General features: G+C 51.9%; 1 long non-coding RNA gene across 1 annotated transcript; it reads right to left on the reverse strand.

The window, feature by feature from the left end:
* Positions 1-2,139: 2,139 nt before the first annotated feature.
* Positions 2,140-8,938, reverse strand: LOC115834345. The gene is made up of 3 exons (XR_004029267.1): positions 8,553-8,938; positions 6,485-6,585; positions 2,140-2,247 (listed from the first exon to the last, which is right to left on the reverse strand). It is a non-coding gene; the product is annotated as an uncharacterized LOC115834345 (long non-coding RNA).
* Between the last annotated feature and the right edge of the window lie 13,567 nt (positions 8,939-22,505).

Here is a 22,505-nt window from a genome sequence, read left to right on the forward strand (position 1 = left end):
GGAGCCAAAGTGGGCAGATGACTTGAAGTCGGGAGTTCGAGACCAGCGTGGCTGACATGGTGAAACCCTGTCTCTAAATAAAAAAACAAAACTTAGCCAGGCATGGTGGCACGTGCCTGTATTCCCAGCTACTCAGGAGACTGACGCAGGAGAATCACTTGAACCCAGAAGGTAGAGGGTGCAGTGAGCCGAGATTGCTCCATTGCATTCCAGCCTGTATGACAGAGCGAGATTCGGTCTCTAAACAAATACATAAATACATAAAAATCCAAGACCTGAAATGAAAAAATCCTGCACAAGAATCTAGCAAATACCCTTTTTTTTTGAGATGGAGTCTCGCTCTGTCACCCAGGCTGGAGTGCAGTGGCGCGATCTCGGCCCACTGCAAGCTCCGCCTCCTGGGTTCACGCCATTCTCCTGCCTCAGCCTCTCCGAGTAGCTGGGACTACAGGCACCTGCCACCACACCTGGCTAATTTTTTGTATTTTTATTTTTAGTAGAGACAGGGTTTCACCGTGGTCTCGATCTCCTGACCTCGTGATCCGCCCGCCTCGGCCTCCCAAAGTGCTGGTATTACAAGCGTGAGCCACCGCGCCCGGCCCAAATACCCTTCTTGACAAAGGCTTTGGCAAAGCATTTACATATCAAGTCCCCAAAAGCAATGGCAACAGAAACAATTACTGATAAGTGGGATCTAATACACAAGAGCTGCTGCACAGTACAAGAAACTACCAACAGAGTAAACAGACAGCCTATAGAATAAGGGAAAATATTCCCCAACTATGCATCTGAAAAACATCTAATATCCAGGATTTATCGTAAAGAGCTTAAACAAATAAAATCAGAAAAAAAAAACCTTATAAATAGGCAAGGGACATGAACACACACTTAAAAGGAGGTGTACCAGTAACCAATGAGCATGAAAACATGCTCCATGTCATTGATCATCAGAGAAATGCAAATCAAAAACATACTGAGATACCATCTCACACTGGTCAGAATGGCCATTATGACACACAGTCCACAACAACAGAGGCTGGAGGGGCAGATGAGCAAAGAAATGCAGGTCCACTGTTGGGGGAAATGCAAACTAGTTCAGACCCCCTGGAGAGCAGTGTGGACATTTCTCAAAGAACTTAAAAGAGAACTACCACCCCATGCTGCAACCCCACTCCTAAGGATCTACCCAAAGGAAAATCCTTCCATCCAAAACACACATGCACTCGTATGTTCATGGTAGTACTACTCACAATGGTAAAGACACAGAATCAGCCTTGGTGCCCATCAGCAGTGGATTAGAGAAAGGAAATGTGGTATATACACACCACGGAACACTACACAGCCATAAAAAACAAATCCATGCCCTTACCAGAAACGCAGACAGAGCCGTTATGAACAAAAGCAAGAACAGAAAACCATAATTTTCAAAATAGCTGCAAAGGTCAGTTGTGAATATTCTCTCCACAGAGAAATCATAACTCTGGAGCTCACAGAGATGCTAGACACTGCAACTTCATTATGATGCTATGTTTACATAGATCAAATTGTCCCTTGCAGCCGCTGGTTATACACACGTACTCTATGGCAACGAAATTGCTATCCCATTTTGGTAACATTCATTCTCACCGGAGTGAGATGATATCTGAGTGTGGTTTTGATTGACTTCTCATGAGCATCAGTAATGTTGATTCAGAATCTTTTACCTGTGCATCCATCTCAGGTCTTCAGGTCCTTCACCCACTCATACACATCAAATTGAAACAAGTTCACAATAACTTGGCAAACATCACTAACCACAAGCAAAATCTAAACTAAAACCACACTTAGATACCATCTCATTTTTTGTAACAAAAAAAGACAAAAAACACTGAAAGAAAGGTAAATGCTGGTGTGTGTTTCCAGAGAGAGAGACACTCTTCTCCACAGTTCGTGAGAAGGTAAACTAGTACACATGCTACAAAAACCACTTGGAGGTTCCTCCAAACCTTAAAAGACTCCAACTACCATTTCAACCAGCAATTCTACTACTAGGAATACATTCAAAGCCATTGAAATCAGGACACCAAAGATAGATCTACCCACCCATGTGGATTCCAGCAGTGTTCCCAAGAGCCAGTATAAGCAATCAACCTACCTGCTTATCCACAGATGAAGGGATAAAGACGCTGCTCCACATGTACACACTGGGATACTCTTCAGACAGAAAACCACAATGAACTCATAACATGGGGAACCACAAGGTTGCACCTGCAGGACATGATGGTAAATTAAATGATTGAGGGGGAGAGAAACAAACCTTGAGTCATCTCACTCATGCAGATTCTGAGAAACTCTATCTCAAAGACCTGGCGAGCACAATATTGGTTTCCAGAGATTGGGGGAAAAGAGGGGTAATGGGCGGGTATTGTAAATGGGTACAAAGTTACACATAAATGAGAGGAAGAAAATTCTGTTGTGCTATTCCACTGCAGGGTGACAATGGTTAACAGTATTGGCACATCACTTTCAAAGCAGCTTGACAGGAGAATATTGAAGGTTCTCACCATAAAGGAATAAACAATGGGAAAAGGTAACAGAGACAGTAAGTACTCTGATTTCCTCATTCCACAATGTATGCATAGACCAAAACGCCCCACTCTACCCTCTCATTGTATTGTTCCTTTACTATGCAACACATTTGTTGAAAGAAATAGAAATACATGCTGCTAATATTCATGTGGGACCATGAAGCACCCTGAGTTTCGTCCTCAGCAATCCTGAGACATCCAGACTATATCGGATACATCACTCCCCGATTTCAAATTTCAGGGAAAACCTAGGGACCCGCTTCCACACAGAGCAGTGGAACACAAGAGAGGACCAAGAAGTAAAACCATACACTGAAAACTATCTGATCTAACACAGAATCCACAAAAGTAAGCAAAGGGAAAAGGACAGCCTATTCAATCAATGGTGCTGAAATAAGCGGCTAGCCATGTGCAGAAGAATAACACTGGGCCCTCCCTCTCACCAGACACAAAGAGGAACTCAAGATGAATGAAATATTTAAACGTAAAAAAACTATTAAAGTCTTATGAGAAAACTTGTGAAATATCCTTCTCCACATAGGCTTTGGCAAAGCCTTTAAATGGCTAAGTCCTGAAGAGCAATGGCGACAAAAACAAAAATTGACAAGTCAGACCTAATATCTCAAAGAGTTGCTGCACAGCAAAAGAAACTACCAACACAGTAGACAGACAGAGTACAGAATGGGAGAACATGTTCCCAAACTGTTCATCTGAACAACGTCTAATATGCAGAATCTACAAGGCCCTTCAACAAGTCAACCAGGGGAATAAACAGAAAAAGAATATCCCATTAATAAACGGGCAAGGGATGTAAACACACTTCTCAAAAGTTGACAAGCAACCAACAAACAGGAAAACATGCTCAAACTCACTCATTATCAGAGAGCTGCCAATCAAAAGCATGACAAGATGACATCCCACGCAGGTCACAATGGTGAGGACCACGTAGGCAAAGAACACATGCTGGCGAGGCAGCCGAGGAAAGGAAATGCTGGTATGCTTTTTGTGGGGATGAAAACTATTACAGACACCATTGAAAGCAGATCAGGGATTTCTCAAATTGCTGAAAACAGAACTACCATCTCACCCAGTAAGCCCATTCCTGTGCATCTACCCAAAGGAATATTAATCCTTCTATCCAAAAGACACAGGCACTTGTATGTTCATGGCAGTGTTATTCACAATGTCAAAGACATGGAATCAACCTAGCCATCAACAGTGGATGAGAGGCCGGCACAGTGGCTCACACCTGTAATTTTAGCACTTTGGGAGGCCAAGGCAGGTGGATGGCTTGAGTCCAGAATTCGAGACCAGCCTGAGCAAAAGGATGAAACCCCATCTCCATAATAATACACAAATTAGCCAGATGTGGTGGTGGATACATGTAGTCCTATCTAATCTGGAGGCTGAGGTGGGAAGATCACCTGAGCCCAGAAGATGGGAACTGCAGGCCACTGTCATAAGTGAACTAAGGCCCAAATAGAAAACCAAATGCCACATGTTCTCACTTGTAAGCGGGAGCTAAACTTTGAATGGACTCAAACATAAAGAAGAGAACAACAGACACCTGGAATGACCAATAGACCAATAAAAAAACTAGGCAGGGGGAGCGTGTGCTGAACACCCATCCTGTTGGCCCTCTGCTCACTGCCTGTGTTATGGGGTTGCTGGCACCCCAAGACTCAGTGTCATGCAATCAACAGATGTAACTAACTTGATTATGTACCCTTTAAACTATAATAATGAGAGTAGAAAGCATTAAAAGAAAAATCCAAGGTTAGGGCGCTGTGGCTCATGCCTCTAATCCCAGCACTTCGGGAGGCCAAGATGGGCAGATCACAACGTCAGGAGTTCACGAGCACCCTGGCCAATATGGTGAAACCCCGTACAAAAACTAGCCTGGTGTGGTGGTGGGTGCCTGTAATCCCAGCTACTTGGCAGGCTGAGGCAAGAGAATCACTTGAACCCAGGAGGCGCAGGTTGCAGTGAGCCGAGATCGCTCCACTGCACTCCAGCCTCGGCAACAGAGCGAGACTCTGTCTCAAAAAAAAAGAAAAGAAAAGAAAAGAAAAATCCAAGGTAAGAAGCAAAGAAAATAGTAAGTGAAAAAACAGTCTGTAGTTATCCACACAATCCATGACTGCCACAAACACAGAACAAGGACCCAAGTGACAGAATGAGGTAGCCAGATACTCAACCCAATATGTTATGTAGAGAACACATTTTTCAAAACCCTAAACAGACACAATGGAAAAGGGAGAGTCTGGTTCAGTCAATGATTTTACCCACACGCAAAACACTGAAACAGGACCTTACATTTCACAATACACAAAATCAACACAAAATGAATTAAAGACCTAAACTCAATCTCGAAACTGTAAAGGTCCTATAAGAAAACACAGAGTGGGCATATATTTTAGGAAACCTGTATCTATGCACACAGGCTGCAAAAGGTAAAAAAGCATCATTCGTAACATTTAAAAAAAAAAGTGGCCAGGCAAAGTGGTTCATGCCTGTAATCCCAGTACTTTGGGAGGATGAGGCAGGCAGATGACCTGAGGTCAGGAGTACAAGACCAGCCTGGCCAACATGGTGAAACCCCATCTCTACTAAAAGTACAAAAATTAGCCGGGCGTGGCAGCAGCTGCCTGTAATCCCAGCTACTTGGGAGGCTGAGGCAGGAGAATCGCTTGAACCCAGGAGGCAGAAATTGCAGTGAGCTGAGATTGTGCCATTGCACTCCAGCCTCGGGGACAAGAGCGCGACCTCATCTCAAAAAAAAAAAGGCTGGGCACAGTGGGTCATGCCTGTAATCCCAGAACTTTCAGAGGACGAGGCGGGCAGATCACGGGCACAGGAGATTGAGACTATCCTGGCTAACACAGGGAAACCCTGTCTCTACTAAAAAAAAAAAAAAAAAAAAAAGTAGAGAAACTACACCCACAGACAATGCAAGGCTTGGCTGTGTGTGTGCGTGTTTGTGTGTGTTTTGTATAAGTGGGGTGTTGAACACAAAAATCACTGCTAACATATGAAACTATAACCATATGAGACTAGGGACACTTTACAACTTCTACAAGGAAAAGAAAACGATGAAACAAAAAAAAAGGCATCTTAAAGACTGGGAGAAAATTATAAAAAATCCTACCCCTGAAAAAGGTTCTTATCTAACACATAAAATAAACTGACATGACTAAGTGAAAAACAACAACAAATATCCAAGGTAAGAGGATCTAAATAAACCTGAGTGAAAAGAAGGCAGGAAACTGACTCACAGGTGACAGTTTCTCAATATCACTAATCCTCACAAAAATGTGAACGAAAACCATACTCAGTTACCATCTAATTCCACTTAGAATGAGTATTATAAAAAACAAAAGTCAAAACTGTTGAAGGCAATGGTCAGTGTAGACTTGCAGAAAAAAAAATCCTCTATACCCTTTGTGGGAATGAAAATTACTACACACACTACAAGAAACTTTTGGAAGTTCCTTAAAAAATAAAAGGTAGGCCAGGTGAGGTGGCTCATGCCTGTAATCCCAGCACTTTTGGAGGCCAAAGCAGGTGGATTATGAGGTCAGGAGATCGAGACCATCCTGCCCAACGTGATGAAACCCCGTCTCTACTAAAATACAAAAAAAAAAAATTAGCCAGGCATGGTGGTGCACGCCTGTAGTCCCAGCTACCGAGGAGGCTGAGTCAGGAGAATCGCTTGAACCCCGGAGGTGGAGGTTGCAATGAGCCGAGATCGCGCCACTGCACTCCAGCCTGGCGACAGAGCAACACTCTGTCCAAACACACACACACACACAAAAAACAAAAACGCAAATACACAATGCTAATATTAACATGGAACCACAAACAGCCCTGAACATCTAAGGAATCCTGAGAAATACAAACTAATTTGGAAGACTCACAATTCCTGATATCAAACTGTGTTGCAAGCTGTAGGTAGCCAATATTCCAATCTGCATGGTCTTGTGATATGCCACTGTGCTCCAGCTTGGGTGAGAGTGACCTGCCTCAAAAAAGAAAAAGATTGTGAGAAAATATGAGAGAATCATAGAAGTGATAATTGGTTGTTATCAAACATGTACACAGAAAAAAAAATATCAAATAGCATAAAAAAACATGTATCCAAACTAAAACTGGGCAAAAAACCTGAACAGACATCACTGCAGAAACAACATAAAATGCACAAACACGTAAGAGAAAATGTCCTCAACATTATTATTCATCAGAAAAGAATGTACTCCAAAACCACATTCAGATACCATCTCACACATTCTGGAATACATGTTACTGAAAATATCTTAAAAATTTAAAAGAATGCTGGTGTGGATTTGGATAACGGGGAAATCTTATACACTATTGCTGTAAAGATAAATTAGAATATACACTATGGAAAAAAGGTGTAGGCCAGGCACAGTGGCTCACGTCTGTAATCCTAGCACTTTGGGAGGCAGAGGCAGGCGGATCACCACGTCAGGAGATCCAGACCATCCTCGTTAACACAGTGAAATTCCATCTCTACTAAAAATACAAAAAATTAGCCGAGCATGGTGGCATGCACCTGTAGTCCCAGCTACTCGGGAGGCCGAGGCAGGAAAATCGCTTGAACCCGGGAGGTGGACTTTGTAGTGAGCCAAGATCGTGCCACTGCACTCCAGCCTGGATGACAAAGCGAGACTCTGTCTCAAAAAAAAAAAAAAAAAAAAAAAAAAAATTGTAGATTCCTCAAAAAATTGAAAATGCAACTACCATATGATCTAGCAATCCCACTACTGGGTATACCTCCAAAGCAAATGAAAACAGTATCAGAGATCACAAAGCCTCAGTGGGGATAGCAGATTTTCTTCATTAAATGGTTTTGAGAAAACTGATGTTTGTATGAAAAAGAATGAAATAGGCCCCTTCTGGTATACAATACACAAAAATCAACTCGAAATGGATTGAAGACCCAAACACAAGACCTGAAATTATATCTCACTATCACCTGTAAGGAAAAAGGTCGGGGGAGATGATGGAGCACTTAGTTTTGGGGCAACTTGCATCTAAGCTCACAGGTTGGAAATGGGAAAAGAAAAAATGGAAAAAAAAAAAAAGAAAACAGAAAGGTAAAACCTCGTGGAGAATGGAATGGCTTGTGAATATATTTATTTTTCAAATTGGGAAAGCGAATCACAAGTAACAAAAGCAAAAACAACCACGTGGGGCTACATCCAACTGGAAAGCTTCTGTACAGAAAGGAAGCAATGAACCAAATGAAAAGGAATCCTACAAATGCGGAGAAAGTTTGGGGGGAGCATATATCTCCTAAGGGGTTGTTATAAAAAATATGCAATACGTTAACAGCGCTAAGCAGCAATAACAACAAGATAATCAACCCCAAACTGGGCAGGGACCCGGCACAGACATTTTTGCACAGGCGACATAACACTGAGCAGCATGGAGAGAACCAGGTCCTCAGCATCGCGGTCATCAGGGGCAAGTCCCCGTCAGGCTCGCACCAGGGTGTCCCTCCCCCCTGGTCAGGTGGTCGTGACCAGAGGGACAGAAGGGGACATAGGCTTCCCTGGAGGCGGGGGTTGGAGGGGGCTGAAAGAGTCCCGATGTGTCCCGATGGCGGGAAGGCAAATTTAAAAATTCATCAAATCCTGGAGGCAGCTGGCATCTTTTTTCCTCCGTCTGAGGCCTGGACAGGAGTCGGCCAAATACCCAGGCCTGGCCCCCACTCCCACCTGGGCCCGGCTTCCCCTTCCTCCTGGGGCTTTCCTCTCTCCCTATCTATATAGGACAAGTTCCCTCAGAAAAAGTCCTCAAACCTTAAAAATACCACAGTCTGCTACACTTGCCATCCTCAAAAGCCCTCAGGGAACAAAATTAATGGTAAAACAAATACTAAAATACTATAAGAGAAAGAGGAAAACTAGTGAGAAGATGAGCATAAAGGGAAAGTTCCAGAAAACAAGCTTCTGTAGTCACCGTGTAGAAAGAAGTGCCCTGGAGAATCTGAGCTGCAGGCAGCTCCCACCTAAACAGTCAGGGCCACAGACAGGAGCCGTTTCCTCCCCGGGGGGGGGGAGTCTCCAAGTCATCCCCAAGCGCCGCGGTGCCCCCTCAAGCGGGTCCCGAAGGAACCGCAGCCATTTACACCACGCACGCCACGAAGCCTCTGCGTTGAGAACACGCATGCGCACCATGTGGGGCAGAAAAGGCGGTTTCGGCGCCCCCTGCCAGTCACAGTGCACAGTGCAGGATGATCCACTTCATGGTCAGCATCAGCCCAGGTCAGTCTGGGAAGGGTAGAAAGGTGTGTTGTGCGACACCAGGGAGGAAGAACTCCCCAATCTATGCATGTGGACCTCCCCCTGTGAAGCTCTTATTTTCTTTTTGTTTGGACAGGGTCTCACTCTGTCACCCAGGATGAAGTGCAGTGGTGCAATAACAGTTCACTGCAGTCTCAAACTCCTGGGTGGGAGGCTGTACGCTGGAAGGGCAGGCAGGGCTGGGGCTGCTGAGAGGCTGGGAGGAGGGGGCTGTCAGGGAGGGAAAGGGGAGATGGGGCCGGGAGGGAGGGCACTTACTACCATCACAGTCGCCCTAACAGGGCCGGTCACAGAATAGCTGTGGGGCTCAGTGCAAGACACAAATATGGAGCCTCTTGTTCAAAAATGATTAAGGATTTTTTTTCTTTTAGATGGAGTCTCACTCTGTCTCCCAGGCTGGAGTGCAGTGGCACGATTTCGGCTCACGGCAACCTCCACCTCCTGGGTTCAAGCGATTCTCCTGCCTCAGCCTCCTGAGTAGCTGAGACCATAGGCACACGCCACCACACCCGGCTAATTTTTGTATTTTTAGTAGAGACGGAGTTTCACCATGTTGGCCAGGCTGGTCTCGAACTCCTGACCTCAAGTATCCACCCATCTTGCCCTCCCAAAGTGCTGGGATTACAGGCCTGAGCCATTGTGCCTGACCAAAAATGATTAAGGATTTTAAGGCAGCCCCCACAGAGCATTAAACAAGCCTCTAGAGCTGGCCCCGCCCCCGAAGGCTCCAGGCCCATCTGTCTTGGGGATGCACAGGTTCCAGGGACCCAAACCCACCCTTCACAACTCTCTTCCCCTCCCAACACCGCAGGGGCCCTCCTGGCCCCGGGACCTCCCATGGAGCAGGCTCTCTGTCCAGGATGGAGATGGGCACCCTCCTCACTGCCCTGTGCCCCTCATGGGCTGGACACACCCACACCCAGGAAGAAAGGCGTAAAGGGCTGGGCACCGCCCTTTTGGAACCAGAGGCTTGGCGGCCCCAGATGGGTCTGGCTGAACCCGCCTTCAGAGGGCTGAGATGAGCCGGCCGGAGTTACTCAGCTGACGCCCCCTCCCTGCAGGGCCTGGGGTGTGGAGTTTCCCAGACTGCACACCTAGCCCCTACCGCACTTCCATTGTCTCCAGACACGCGCAGCAAGGGTGCCCGGGCCAGAAACAGGAAGCAGCAGCTCTCCCTCCTCCAGTTCCCGGGAACTGTCTCAGCCGACCCCCCAGCACCCTTCCCCGGAGCCTCACCTACAGGAGGACGGACACCTCGGACCCTCTGCTGCACCCAGTGCTGTAGGGAGCAACCTCAGCCCTGGGCCTGGGATGAGTGCCCTCCCCATGCTGGGGCCAGGAGACAGGCTCTCTGGCTTAGCACCTGAGTGCCCACTTACAGGACACTCACCTGCAGAGGTGCCCTGAGCGCCGGTGTGGGTTAAGGGACTTTCTGCGCTCTGGAAACAGTCCCTGAGAAGCTGAAGGTCTTGGGGGCCTCTCACCAAATGTCTTTGGGAGGTGGGAAGCCATCAAATGCAGGTGTGGCTTCCCTGGAACAGCTCCGTGTGGGGACAGAAACCAAGTCCCCCAGTGCAAGCCTCTAACACCTTCAGTAGGGGCCACCTCTCTGGAGCCACAGGTGGCTGCCAACACCCTGTGGTTCCCAGCAGGCACCACCCAGGCAAGAGAGAGAACAGGACGGGGAACAATGGGCTGGCCTGGCCGCAAGCGCTGGGGAAGATCAGAGACCAGATGCCCTAAGCTCATGCCCTGGGGCCAGCTCTGACTCCCTGCAAGTGTGGCAAGAGTCCCTTTTGGACACCTTGAGAAGCTGCAGCTGGGAGAGGACCACCTGCCTGTCTGGACGTCCAGCCCAGGTGGCAGGGCCCAAGTGACCAGTCCCAGGCCACAGCCCTTACCACCTGCCCTGGCTGCAGGGGCTCCCAGAAGCCACCAAGGGCCTAGCTCGGCCTTGCCTGTCCGCATCTGAGCTTCAGTTTCCTCATCTGTTCAAGAAGGGGAGGGGAACACTGATTAAATTATGCAAACTCTGAGTGGCAGGATTAGGCAAGGCTCCCCAGGGTGGTGGCATCTCTGGAGCCTGGGGATGTGATCTGTCTCCCTTCCGGGCCCCCAGCTGGGCACGCACCCGCCCCAGTCCCTCCTTGCAACCCTTCCTCCATGCCAGCCCCTGGAAATATGGCCTTGCCGCAGGTCTCATGGCCCATAGGAGATGCTTTGGGCCCGGCGCCCACAGCCCCTCGCGGTGTGCACCCCCACTTCCCTTTCCCCACTGCTGGGACCCCTGCTTGAAATGTCCCTCCTCTCCCCAGTAAGGAGGGGAGCAACCCTGGCCTTCTGCCCTGAGGGCGGAGCTCTCTTTGGGGTCTCAATTGCAGCCCCTGGGAGAGTGAGAAGGGTCAGGTTCAGACCCTGCACCCTTCCCTACCAGGCCTCGAATGAGACTCTTGGCAGCCATATCCCCCACCCCAGTCCAGGCAAGCAAGAGGGGTTCTTCTGCAGGCTTCAGGGCCCCCAGAAGGTGCACTGTCCACAGACACCCTGGGGAGCCAAGAGAGGTCGAGGGCTCCAGCTACCGTGGCCTTCTGAGGACCTCTGTCTGTGGGATAGAGGACTTGGTGGCTGAAGGGTAGTTGTGCCCAGGAGGCTTCTCCTGACCCTGCAGGGCTGAGCGGATGCAGCCTTTTGCCTCTTCTCACTGCATTCTAGCCCGTCAGTCAGGGCAACAGTCAGATGGTCTGTGCTAAGATTCATCCCATCCCCACGGGCCCTGTGGCTTTCTACCATGTCCACGTGGTGGCCTGTGCAGTTCCTGGCCAGCGTTCTGGGGATGCTGCTGTCTAATGGGCTGCAGGAGAAACAGAGACAGGCCCTGCACATGGGGCAGCCAGTCCAGCACCCGCCGGGCCAGGCCCTCAGCATCCTCTCCTCCAGATGCCCAAGAGAGCTGCTCCATGCGCTGTGGCGCCCTGGGCGGGCCGTGTTCCTGCCACCCGACGTCCTCCGGCCTTGGTACCTGCTGCTTGGATCTCCGGGACTTCTGCCTGGAGACATTGCCCAACTCAGGCTCCATGATGGGCGGCAAGGACTTTGTGGTGCGGCACTTCAAGATGTCCAGCCCCACAGACTCCAGTGTGATCTGCAGGTTGGGAGGCCCAGGAGGCCGGGCACCAGGGCCCCACGCCCCCATCCCTGTGCATGCTGAGGGCTCAGACCCACTGACTGGCTGAGTGGAGCCCCTGGGACCCAGGACAGGCAGGAGGGCACAGGGACAGCTGGCTGGATGGGTTCCCCAGGGAGGTTGGGGGCCCAGACTGTCAAGAGGCTCAGCCTGCAATGGCCCAGCCCCTCCTACCACTACCACGCCCACAGGTTTGCATGCCACAGGAGAGCATCCAGATCCTCAGCCATGTGGACTCCTCCGGGCAAGTGCACTTCACGTCACCCCTGCTCTATGAGAGCGGCCGCATCCCCTTCACCATCTCACTGGACGACGGCCACTCCTTCCCTCTCACGGGCTCCTGGCTGGCCGGTGAGCCCTCAGCCCTCCTCCCTGCCCACAGCCTGCCCCCACGGGGACTTTCCCCAGCGTTATCTATGCACACCGAGACTTGGCCCATCCGTGCCCTGCTGCTCTGGCTGAACCAGTCCCTTGGGAGGCCTGCCCACTTGGGAGAGTTCCTTCAGCTCCTTTCCACTCCCTGGCATCCAGACAGCGATCCCAGCCCAGAGTGAGTGGGAGCTGCAGGGGTCCCTAGAGAGGTGGGCCAGTGCCTATCCACTGAGCTCCGCCACACCAGGGCAGGGGAGAAGCCAGGTGGAGGCTAGAGTCATGGGCAGTGGAGGGAGGGCAGGCCCCTGCCTCTCCAGCCTCAGTGCCCTTTTCTGCCGTGAGCACCAGAGAGACCATCACCCAGCTGCTGCCATGCATTGGCCCTGGAGGCTCCCACAGCCCTTGAAGCCTCAGGGCCTCCTCCCTGCACCCCCTGGGCCCAGGCCCTCACTCACCCCTCACCTCCCCTGCCCAGTGCACCCCAACAAAGTGTCAATGATGGAGAAGAGTGAGTTGGTGAACGAGACTCGTTGGCAATACCACGGCACCGCTGACACCTCAGGCAACCTCAGCCTGACCTGGCGTGTCAAGTCACTGACCACGCAGACCGTCACCATTGAGCTGTGGGGCTACAAGGAGACAGGTGAGGCCAGCTGAGGGCTGGGGTGGCATCCAGAGCTTTGGGCCCCCAGAGGTGGGAGATAGGGAGTCCCAGCTGTGTGGGGCAGGAGGGGAGTTTCCAGGTGGGGCTGAGGAGGGAAGGGAATTCCAGGCGGAGATTGGGGATTTGGATGGAGGGAAGTGCAGGTCAGGGTGGTCAGGCAGGTGGGAGGGGGCAGCTGCATGGGGCTTGGCTCCCAGGGAGGAGGCTCATGCGGAACCCCTGCATGGCTGACATGGCCCTGGGCCCGGCTTCCAGCAGGGACAGAGATCCTGGAGTGTGGCAGGAGGTGATGGTCACCCAAGCTGGGGTCCCTGCTAGAACAGACCCTCCTAAGGGGACCGCCTAGTGGTCCATCCACACATCTGTCAGGCTGCTGTAGGTGCCAAGGCCTGGGGCCAGGCCTTGAAGGAGCCCCAGTGCTAACCAGGCCTCCTCTCCCTCAGGAATGCCCTACTCACAGGAGTGGACTGCAAAGTGGTCGCACCTGTACCCCCGGCCACACACATCCCCAACTCCGGCTCTTTCACCTTCACCGCAAAACCTGCTCCTCCCAGCTACCAGAGATGGCGAGTGGGTGCACTTCGGATCATCGACAGCAAAAATTATGCAGGGCAGGCTGGTTACGGTGGCTCACGCCTGTAATCCCAGCACTTTGGGAGGCCGAGGCGGGTGGATTACCTGAGGTCAGGAGTTCAAGACCAGCCTGGCCAACATGGTAAAACCCTGGCTTTACTAATAATACCAAAAAAATTTAGCCAAGCATGGTGGTGGGTGCCTGTAATCCCAGCTAGTGGAAGGCTGAGGCAGGAGAATCACTTGAACTCAGAAGGTGGAGGAGGTTGCAGTGAGCTGAGACCACACCATTGCACTCCAGCCTAGGAAGAGAGTGACACTCCATCTCAAAAAAAAAAAAAAAAGAATGATATAATGGACTCTGGGTACTCAAGGGGAAGAGTGGGAGGGGAGGGGGATGAGGGATAAAAGACTACACACTAGGTACAGTGTACACTGCTTGGGTGATGGGTGCAACAAGATCTCAGAAATCACCACTAAAGGCCAGGTGCAGTGGCTCATGCCTGTAATCCCAGCACTTTGGGAGGCTGAGGCAAGTGGATCAATTAAGGTCAGGAGTTCAAGACCAGACTGGCCAACAGGATGAAACCCCGTCTCTACTAAAAAGATAAAAGTCGCCTGGGTGTGGTGGCTCATGCCTGTAATCCCAGCACTTTGGGAGGCCAAGAGGGGTGAATCACCTGAGGTCAGGAGTTCAAGACCAGCCTGGCCAATATAGTGAAATCCCATCTCTACTAAAAATATAAAAATTAGCCGGGTGTGGTGACACATGCCTGTAATCCCGCTACTCAGGAGGCTGCAGCAAGGTGAGATCACGCCACTGCACTCCAGCCTGGGTGACACAGCAAGACTCTGTCTCAGGAAAAAAGAAATTAGCTGGGCATGGTGGTACATGCCTGTAATCCCAGCTACTTGGGAGGCTGAGGCATAAGAATCGCTTGAGCCCGGGAGGTGGAGGTTGCAGTGAGCTGAGATTGCACCACTGCACTCCAGCCTGGGTGAAAGAGCAAGACTCTGTCTCACGATAAATAAATAACTAAAAATAAAAAGAGAAATAAGTAAAAATAACAATCAAACAATAAAACAGTGCAGTTTATCCAAAGAGTCAGACTCTTAGAACTGAGAAAAAGGGCCCTGTTGGGCTCTAGGAGACCCACACCCTGCTCTCGGGGTCACCGTCCCCTACCCAGAGGCTACTGAGAGAGTCCAAGCAAAGAGCAGGTGGCTCTATGCACCTGGCACACCCCATGCCCAGGCAGCCTGCTTACATGTGGGGAAACTGAGTCTCAGAGGGGCTAAGGTATTGCCGAGGTCCATTTGCCCAGTTTCCAGGACCCATGCCCCCATGCCCTGCCCTGCTCACCTCCCAATCTCCGAGCAGTGCTTGGCATCTGCAGCTGCACAGCCCTGGGGTACACATGGTTGTCAGGTTCCTTGGAGGCCGAGGGCAGCCAGAGACAGAGGCCGACAATGACCAGCACCAGGACCACGGCCAGCAGACCCAGCACCACTAACTTCATCTTCACGGCTCTGCTGCATCCACGGGGCAAGGAGCAGGGTCAGGCCCAGCCTCAGACACTCCCTGGCACCTCCCCAACGGAGCACAGTCTAAAGTCGGGCCTCAGAAACACAAGCCCAGTGTCTCCTTCCCACCTCCCAGAACGTGTGCATGCTGTCCAGTCCTGGGGGTGGGTGCCTCCAAGGAGGAGCAGAGGCAAGGAAGGAGCAGGAGCTGCCAGAGAACCCATAAGCTTACCTAGTCCAGAGGGGGCAAGAGGCCAGCCAGGGGGTGCCCAGCAGCCCTGGGGGACAGTGGAAGGCATCTACATAGGGTGCAGGACAGGCAGGCCTCTCACAGAGGTCCAGCCTGGTCAGGAGGATGGGGAGGCTGACGTCACAGCAGCAAGGAGGGGCACAGTGACTCCGCACGGTAACTCAGCCTGTCACCAGGTGACTAAAGTTCACGCAGCCCTGGGAGGGCCCCAGGTGGGAGGTGCTGTGAGCTGGGGAATGGGGTTCCCGCTTCCCAGGCTCAGTTCCCTCCAAAGGGCGCTGTCTGCCCACGAGCCCCTCCAGTGAGCCCCAGGCTGAGTCCCTCTCTGGCGCTCCCTGTCCCTGTTCAGAACATCTGAACTCACAGCCAGTGTCCCAGAGATGGCTCTGGAGGGGGTGGAGTAGTGGTGCACCTGGCACTAGACCAGAACCCAGCCTAAGGGGCCTCACCACACCCTGCTGTCAATGCTGAAAGTGTGTTCTGGGAACATGGTCTGGGGCCCTGAGTGCAGACTGGTTCTGCTGCCCATCCAGAAACATTAGCACCCCAAGCCCAAGGAACCACCTGAACAGCCCAGAAAGGCAGGGCCCAGAGAGGGCCTGAGCTGGCCCAAGCTCACACAGCCCAGCAGTGCAGGCTTGGACACTTGGTAACTGCCCCAAGTTACTGCATGTTTCTGACCAGCCCACCAAGAAGTCAGAGCCAGGAACAGCTGCGGGCCCAGCCCAGGGGACTTTGGACACTGCTGCCCATTCCCCTGTGGCCCTTATCTGCCAAGGATATGGGCCAGAGTCTCCCTGAGTCATGGCTCCCTCCCCTGCTCCTGGGCCTCCTGTGCCTACAGTGCCAAAGAGCCCCTGCAGCCTCCACCTGAGGTCTATTCCATGCCCATAACACCTACCCCACAATCATCCTTCCAGGCTGCCCAGCTGACAGAGGGGGACATGAATGCTGACCCAATATTGCTGCCTGCCTGGGTCACATAGGCCTGTCCTGTCACCCACTGCTCTCAAATGGGCTCTGGACAGAACCCACCAGACACGCAACTGTGAGATCCTCAATAGCCCTAGGGTGGAGGTGCTATGACCAAGCCCTTTCCCAGGCTATTCCTCCCCCTGAAGATCAGGGTGACTGGGAAGATGACAGGGCAGGAACCAAGGCCCCATGACCTGTCCCTGAAGGCTAGACAGCCAACAGGAACATCAGGGGATTTGGCCCTGCTAAGTGGCTGCATTCCACGGCAGTCAGCTGGGAGGGGTCTAAAGTGGAGAGCCACAGGGCTCTGTCCCCTGCCCTGCTTAGCAGTTTCCTCTCTGCCTGAGAGCATATAAGACATGCAGGATTCACAGCAGCAGGTGGGCAGGAAGAATGTCTGAGTGGGCAAAGGATGGCCCAGACCTCCACAGCTGACCCCAAAAGGAAAACCCTGGGCTGGGGAAAGTAGGGAGACAGAGCTGCCTTTGATGGGGCACAGCTGAAGCCTGGCAGCAGCTGAGGATTCCAGAGAGGGGAGACAGGTGGGGAGGCACTTTATCAAAGGCCATGTCAACAGAGGTAGGGCCTACAGAATGAAGGAGGCTTTTCCTCTCATGCTGAGTGTGTCACATTCTGTCCCAGTCAGCCCTCTACCCCATGAATGCAGAGAGGGCACCTAGGGGGAAGTGGGTCTGGGGAAGCCATGTCACCTGAGGAAAGACTGCAGAGGCTGGCCTAGAAGTCTTCTCCAGACCCCACAGCTCTTGTCCTGGGCACATAAGGTAGTGAGTTCCCTGTCCTCAGATATCAGGGAACCTGCCCCGATATTCACGTAGGTTCTTTTCTATTTTCCTTAAGCGTCGGCCAGCTTGAGAAATAAAGGGACAGAGTACAAAAGAGAGAAATTTTAAAGCTGGGCCTCCGGGGGAGATATCATATGTCAGTAGGTTCCGTGATGCCCCACAAGCCGCAAAAACCAGCAAGTTTTTATTAGGGATTTTCAAAAGGGGAGGGAGTGTACGAATAGGTGTGCGTCACAGACACCAAGTAGTTTACAAGGTAATAGAATATCACAAGGCAAGTGGAGGCAGGGCGAGATCACAGGACCACAGGAGCGAGGCGAAATTAAAATTGCTAATGAAGTTGGCGGGCACCACTGTCATTGATAACATCTTATCAGGAAACAGGGTTCTGAGATCAACCGGTCTGACCAAAATTTATTAGGCGGGAATTTTCTCTTCCTAATAAGCCTGGGAGCACTGTGGGAGACTGGAGTCTATTTCACCTCTGCAGTCTGGACCATAAGAGACAGGCTACGCCCAGGGGGGCCAGTTCATAGACCTACCCCTAGGTGCTCATTCTCTTTCCCAGGGATGTTCCATGCTGAGAAAAAGAATTCAGCGGTATTTCTCCCATTTGCTTTTGAAAGAAGAGAAATATGGCTCTGTTCTGCCTGGCTCACCGGTAGTCAGAGTTTAAGGTTATCTCTCTTATTCCCTGAACAATTGTTGTTATCCTGTTCTTTTTTTCAAGGTGCCCACATTTCATATGGCTCAAACACACATGCTGTACAATTTGTGCAGTTAATGCAATTATTACAGGGTCCTGAGGCGACATACATCCTCCTCGGCTGACAGGATTAAGAGATTAAAGTAAAGACAGGCATAAGAAATCACAAGGGTATTGATTGGGGAAGTGATAAGTGTCCATGAAATCTTTACAATTTATGTTTAGAGATTGCAGTAAAGACAGGCATAAGAAATTATAAAAGTATTAATTTGGGGAACTAATACATGTCCATGAAATCTTCACAATCCACGTTCTTTTGCCATGGCTTCAGCCGGTCCCTCCGTTTGGGGTCCCTGACTTCCCGCAACACCCAGAAATGTGCAACCGTCACTCACCCAGAGACACCGACTCTGGTGTCAGTACCACCCACTTCCAACACACATGCAAGCATGCACACCCACACAACTGAGCCTCATCCAGGCTGAGCAGAGCAGCTTCCCAGGATGCAGCAGAGAGAGGAGTATGAGGAAGAGATAGACATGGCAGCCAGTCTGAAGTTTCCTGGTTAATCCTTCAACCCAGCTTGATGGCTTTATCACCACAACCCCAGAGCCACAAGGGTGGAACCGGAGCACAACCCCAACCCCACTCACAGGCAGGAAACTGAAGCTTAGGCAAAAGGGATTTACCGAGGTCAGCTGGCCCCAGGAGGTCTGCAGACCTGCGGGTGAGCCCAGGACCCACCCACCCCTGACCCTGCCAGCCCCCAGCATGGAATCACTATCCCTGGGTATGAGAACGCACAGATCTCTGTGGCTTCCCCAGGCCTGCCTACATCCCTGGACCGGACGCTTACCATCCAGACCTGGAGTTGGAATCCATCTTCCACATTGTCTACCCTTGCGGTGCAGAGTTGAGAATTAGAAAAAACACCTCTTCAGTAAGATTTAATAACCACTACCTGCTGGAAACCTGTGGAAAGAACTATCTATATCCCAATATATAGAGCTGAGAGGTGGCAGGTGCCCCCTGGAGTTGGGCAATGATCCCTTGCACGACTGGCCCTGCCCCACCCCAATCCACAGCCACAAACAGAACCCAGGAATGGGGCAAGCATGGCCCAAGGACACAGGGTCCCCCAACCCCACCACAGCTCTGGCTGTACTCCAGAGCTGACCCCCATCCACATTCAGGGTTGCCAGATCCTCCCGGGCCGGTTTCTTCATGCTGCACTCTTCCCTGGTTTTTTTTTTTTTTTTTTTTTGTTTTTTTTTTGAGATGGAGTCTCACTCTGTTGCCCAGGCTGGAGTGTAGTGGCGTGATCTCTGCTCACTGCAACCTCTACCTCCCGGGTTCAGGTGATTCTTCTGCCTCAGCCTCCCGAGTAGCTTGGATTACGGGCACGCACCACCATGCCCAGCTAGTTTTTTTATTTTTAGTAGAGAGGAGGTTTCACCATGTTATCCAGGATGGTCTTGATCTCTTGACCTCGTGATCCGCCTGCCTTGGCCTCCCAAAGTGGGATTACAGCATGACCACTATATCTGGCCCACTCTTCCTCTTAATTCCAAGGAGCCATGGCTCTCTCAAGGGCTTCTTCGAATGTCAGGTGACTCTGCCCCAGCCCTCCCTCACCCACCGGCATACCTCTCTCAAACCCACTTATCAGCCAAGAAACAGAGGCCCCCCCAGCCCAGACGCAGTTGGATAAAGAACCCAGGGCTTTCCCCACCTGTGGGATCCCTCTGCAGGATGTGCCCATGAGTCTCGCCCCCTTCACCCCGAAGTGCAACTCACTGCCACTGCACAGGTGCATAAATCGAGGCTCGGAGAGGAAGAGGAACTCCTCTAGAGCGCAGCAAGCATACGGCAGAGCTGAGAATGGGACTCAGGCCTCCAGACACTCATGGGAGTGCCCTGACCTGAGCATCACCACCTGTGATGTCCAGCAGCTCAGAGAGGGTGAGTGGCTCCTCTGGGTCACACAGCACTGGGGCACAGCCAGCTGCCCTCACTCACTGGCTCACTGGACTCTGGATCTGGTCGTCCAGCAGCACACCAAAACCAAGCTAAGATTCCCCACTTTGATCCAGCTCCTCTCCTCCCCGCCTCCCCCAGCAGCCTGGGGGCGGGCAGTGCGGTGCGGGGGAGGCATTAAAGGCACAAGAACTGCTGCAGTTGGGACAAGGGTCTCAAAACCTGAATGAGAGACCTGAACTCTGAAAGCCTCGGTGGGGCTGAATGAGGCCAGGTTTCAGTGGGAGGCAGATTAGACCAAAGGTTCCCTGGGAGATGGGGCCACGGAGCTGGGGTGCAGCCAGATGCCCATGCCAGGAGAGGCTAGAGATGTATGCATCTGAGGCCCCACAAGGTCTGAGAAGCCTAGATCACCTCTACAACCCCAGGGCAGGGGATGCCTCTCCTAACAGGCCCTCTCCCCAGCTTGCAGGGCTACGGGTGGGGCTCTAGATGTCACTCCAAGGACCCTGGTCACCTGGACTGAAGGGAGTCACATGATCCAGGAGGGTCCTTCCTCAACCCCCAATTTCAGGGGTCTGAGCAGACAGGCTGATGGAGGACTCCAGACAGTGGGAGCAGGGGGATGAGGCCCATCCATCTGTCACGCCCTCACCTGCTCTGCCCATTCAATGAGATAGGGCTGGCAGGCACAAGCCTCTCAGCCCTCAGATCGAGGTCCACACATGGTCTGCAGCCTGCCAGAATTGTCACTCTTAGCAAGGTACACGCTTACATTCCTTCTTTCATTCCATCATTCATTCTCCCATCAAATCCTGGTCCCTCCAGATTCTTCTCTCAAGGAGCCCTGACCTGGCTGGGCATGAGACAGTATGGTCACCCCAGGGGGAAGAGCCCTAGGGAAGGGGCAGACACCAGAGTAGGGGCCTTGGGAATCCAGCCCGAACTGGGATTGGATTTGGGGAGGACCTGACAGGCAGAAGGAACCACCTGAGCCTGAAGGCCAGGAAATGGAGCCTTTTCCAGGAAGTGAGGGCTGCAGGGGACCTCTTGACCACCCTAGGCCCTTCCTGAGCCCTGAGGTGTCAAAGCTGGAAAAGGAGGTGGCCGAGCTAAGACCTTCAAGGCCAGGCCAGTCTGGACATTGAGAGCCCTGGGAGGCTGATGAATGTGTCACCGGGCCCAGTAACCCATTAACCCTGGCTCACTCATTAAGACCCTGGTGGGTGTCCATTAGCTCCTTGGGCAGTTTCAGGAGCCAGGCAGAGGGTAGGGGTCATGGGAAGAAGGGAGTACTGATTGGGGCGCTAGGTGGAGGCTGGCTGAGCTGGCTCTCTTGTGTCCTTGTTCCTTGAGGAGCGTTCCAGGGCCAAGCTGGCCTCCAGCCAGGGGCAGCTGCCAACACAGCCCGGGGGGGCAACGCCCCACCATCCCAGTGAGTTTCATCTCCTTATCACTCCTGTGTACTGGCACCAGCAGCCCACAGTGCCTCGGGGGCCTTGGCCAGACAGGAGGCTCAAGGGGCCAGTCCAGCGCCTGGCTCAGCATCCAGCCACACTGCCCCTCTGAGAAATGGGCCCACTGTGTCCTCCAAAGCCCTGTCTGTTTCTGTGGGCTGGGATCTGCCCCACCTCTGTGTCTGGGAAAACAAGGCCCTGGTGGGGCAAGAAGGGAGCTCCTGGCATAGGAACCTCCAGCCTGAGAGGGGAAGGGACCTGCCCAAAGCCACTTGGCAGGACAGTGACCCATGACACCAGGAAGGCTGTGCAAACCACTTCCTGCAACTGGCGTCTCATTGCAGCCCCACCCCACTGACAGGTCCAGGAAGCTGACCACACTGAGTACCAGGAATCATCCAGAAAGCCTCATGCCCTGAGTGGGCCATGGTGAGGGCCACGGTGGGGTGGGGTGACGGGGGGCGCATGGGAGCGTGACATCCTGAACTGCAGTCATGAGGCTCACAATGATCCAGCAATGTGGATGGGTCCGGATGCAAGCCGTGCCTGGCCCATACTCCAGAACCACTGGAACAACATCTCAGGGACCCCTGGGAGCCAGAAACCCAATATTATCCAGGACATTTTGTGTCCCCTGGTGTCCTGCACCAAGGAGACACTTGGTAAACTGGCTAAATGAAACTGACTTCAGATCCAAGCATCATAGCATTGGAGTCAATATTAGGATCACAAAATCTCAAGTGTTTGCTCTCTGATCTTCTAGCATCCCAGAAAGGTTGGCTTACATACCTTCCCCAATGGGGAGCTCACTACCTCCAAAGATAGTGGGACTGTGGTTGGTTGGCGAGTTCTTCCCAACATTAAGTGCCAATTTGCCTCTTTCTAACACCTGCTGCAGGTGGGCCTGGCCTCAGATCCTTACCACTGTCAAAGGCCACAGAACAGAGAAGCAGGGGCCACCCCAGATCCTGTACCTGGCCACAGATTCTCTGAGCCACAAAGACCACACTGAAGGGATGGAAGAAAGACATCAGCTCAATTAAAGGGCTGGTGCCACTCAGCTGTGGAGGGAGGTCAGCACAGGCCAGCTGTGGGCGTGGGCAGAGCTCCTGTGCTCCCAGAGC

The sequence above is a fragment of the Nomascus leucogenys genome, unplaced genomic scaffold (genome assembly GCF_006542625.1).
Source record: "Nomascus leucogenys isolate Asia unplaced genomic scaffold, Asia_NLE_v1 000413F_799999_qpdss359500sc, whole genome shotgun sequence".
NCBI classification, from domain to species: Eukaryota; Metazoa; Chordata; class Mammalia; order Primates; family Hylobatidae; genus Nomascus; species Nomascus leucogenys.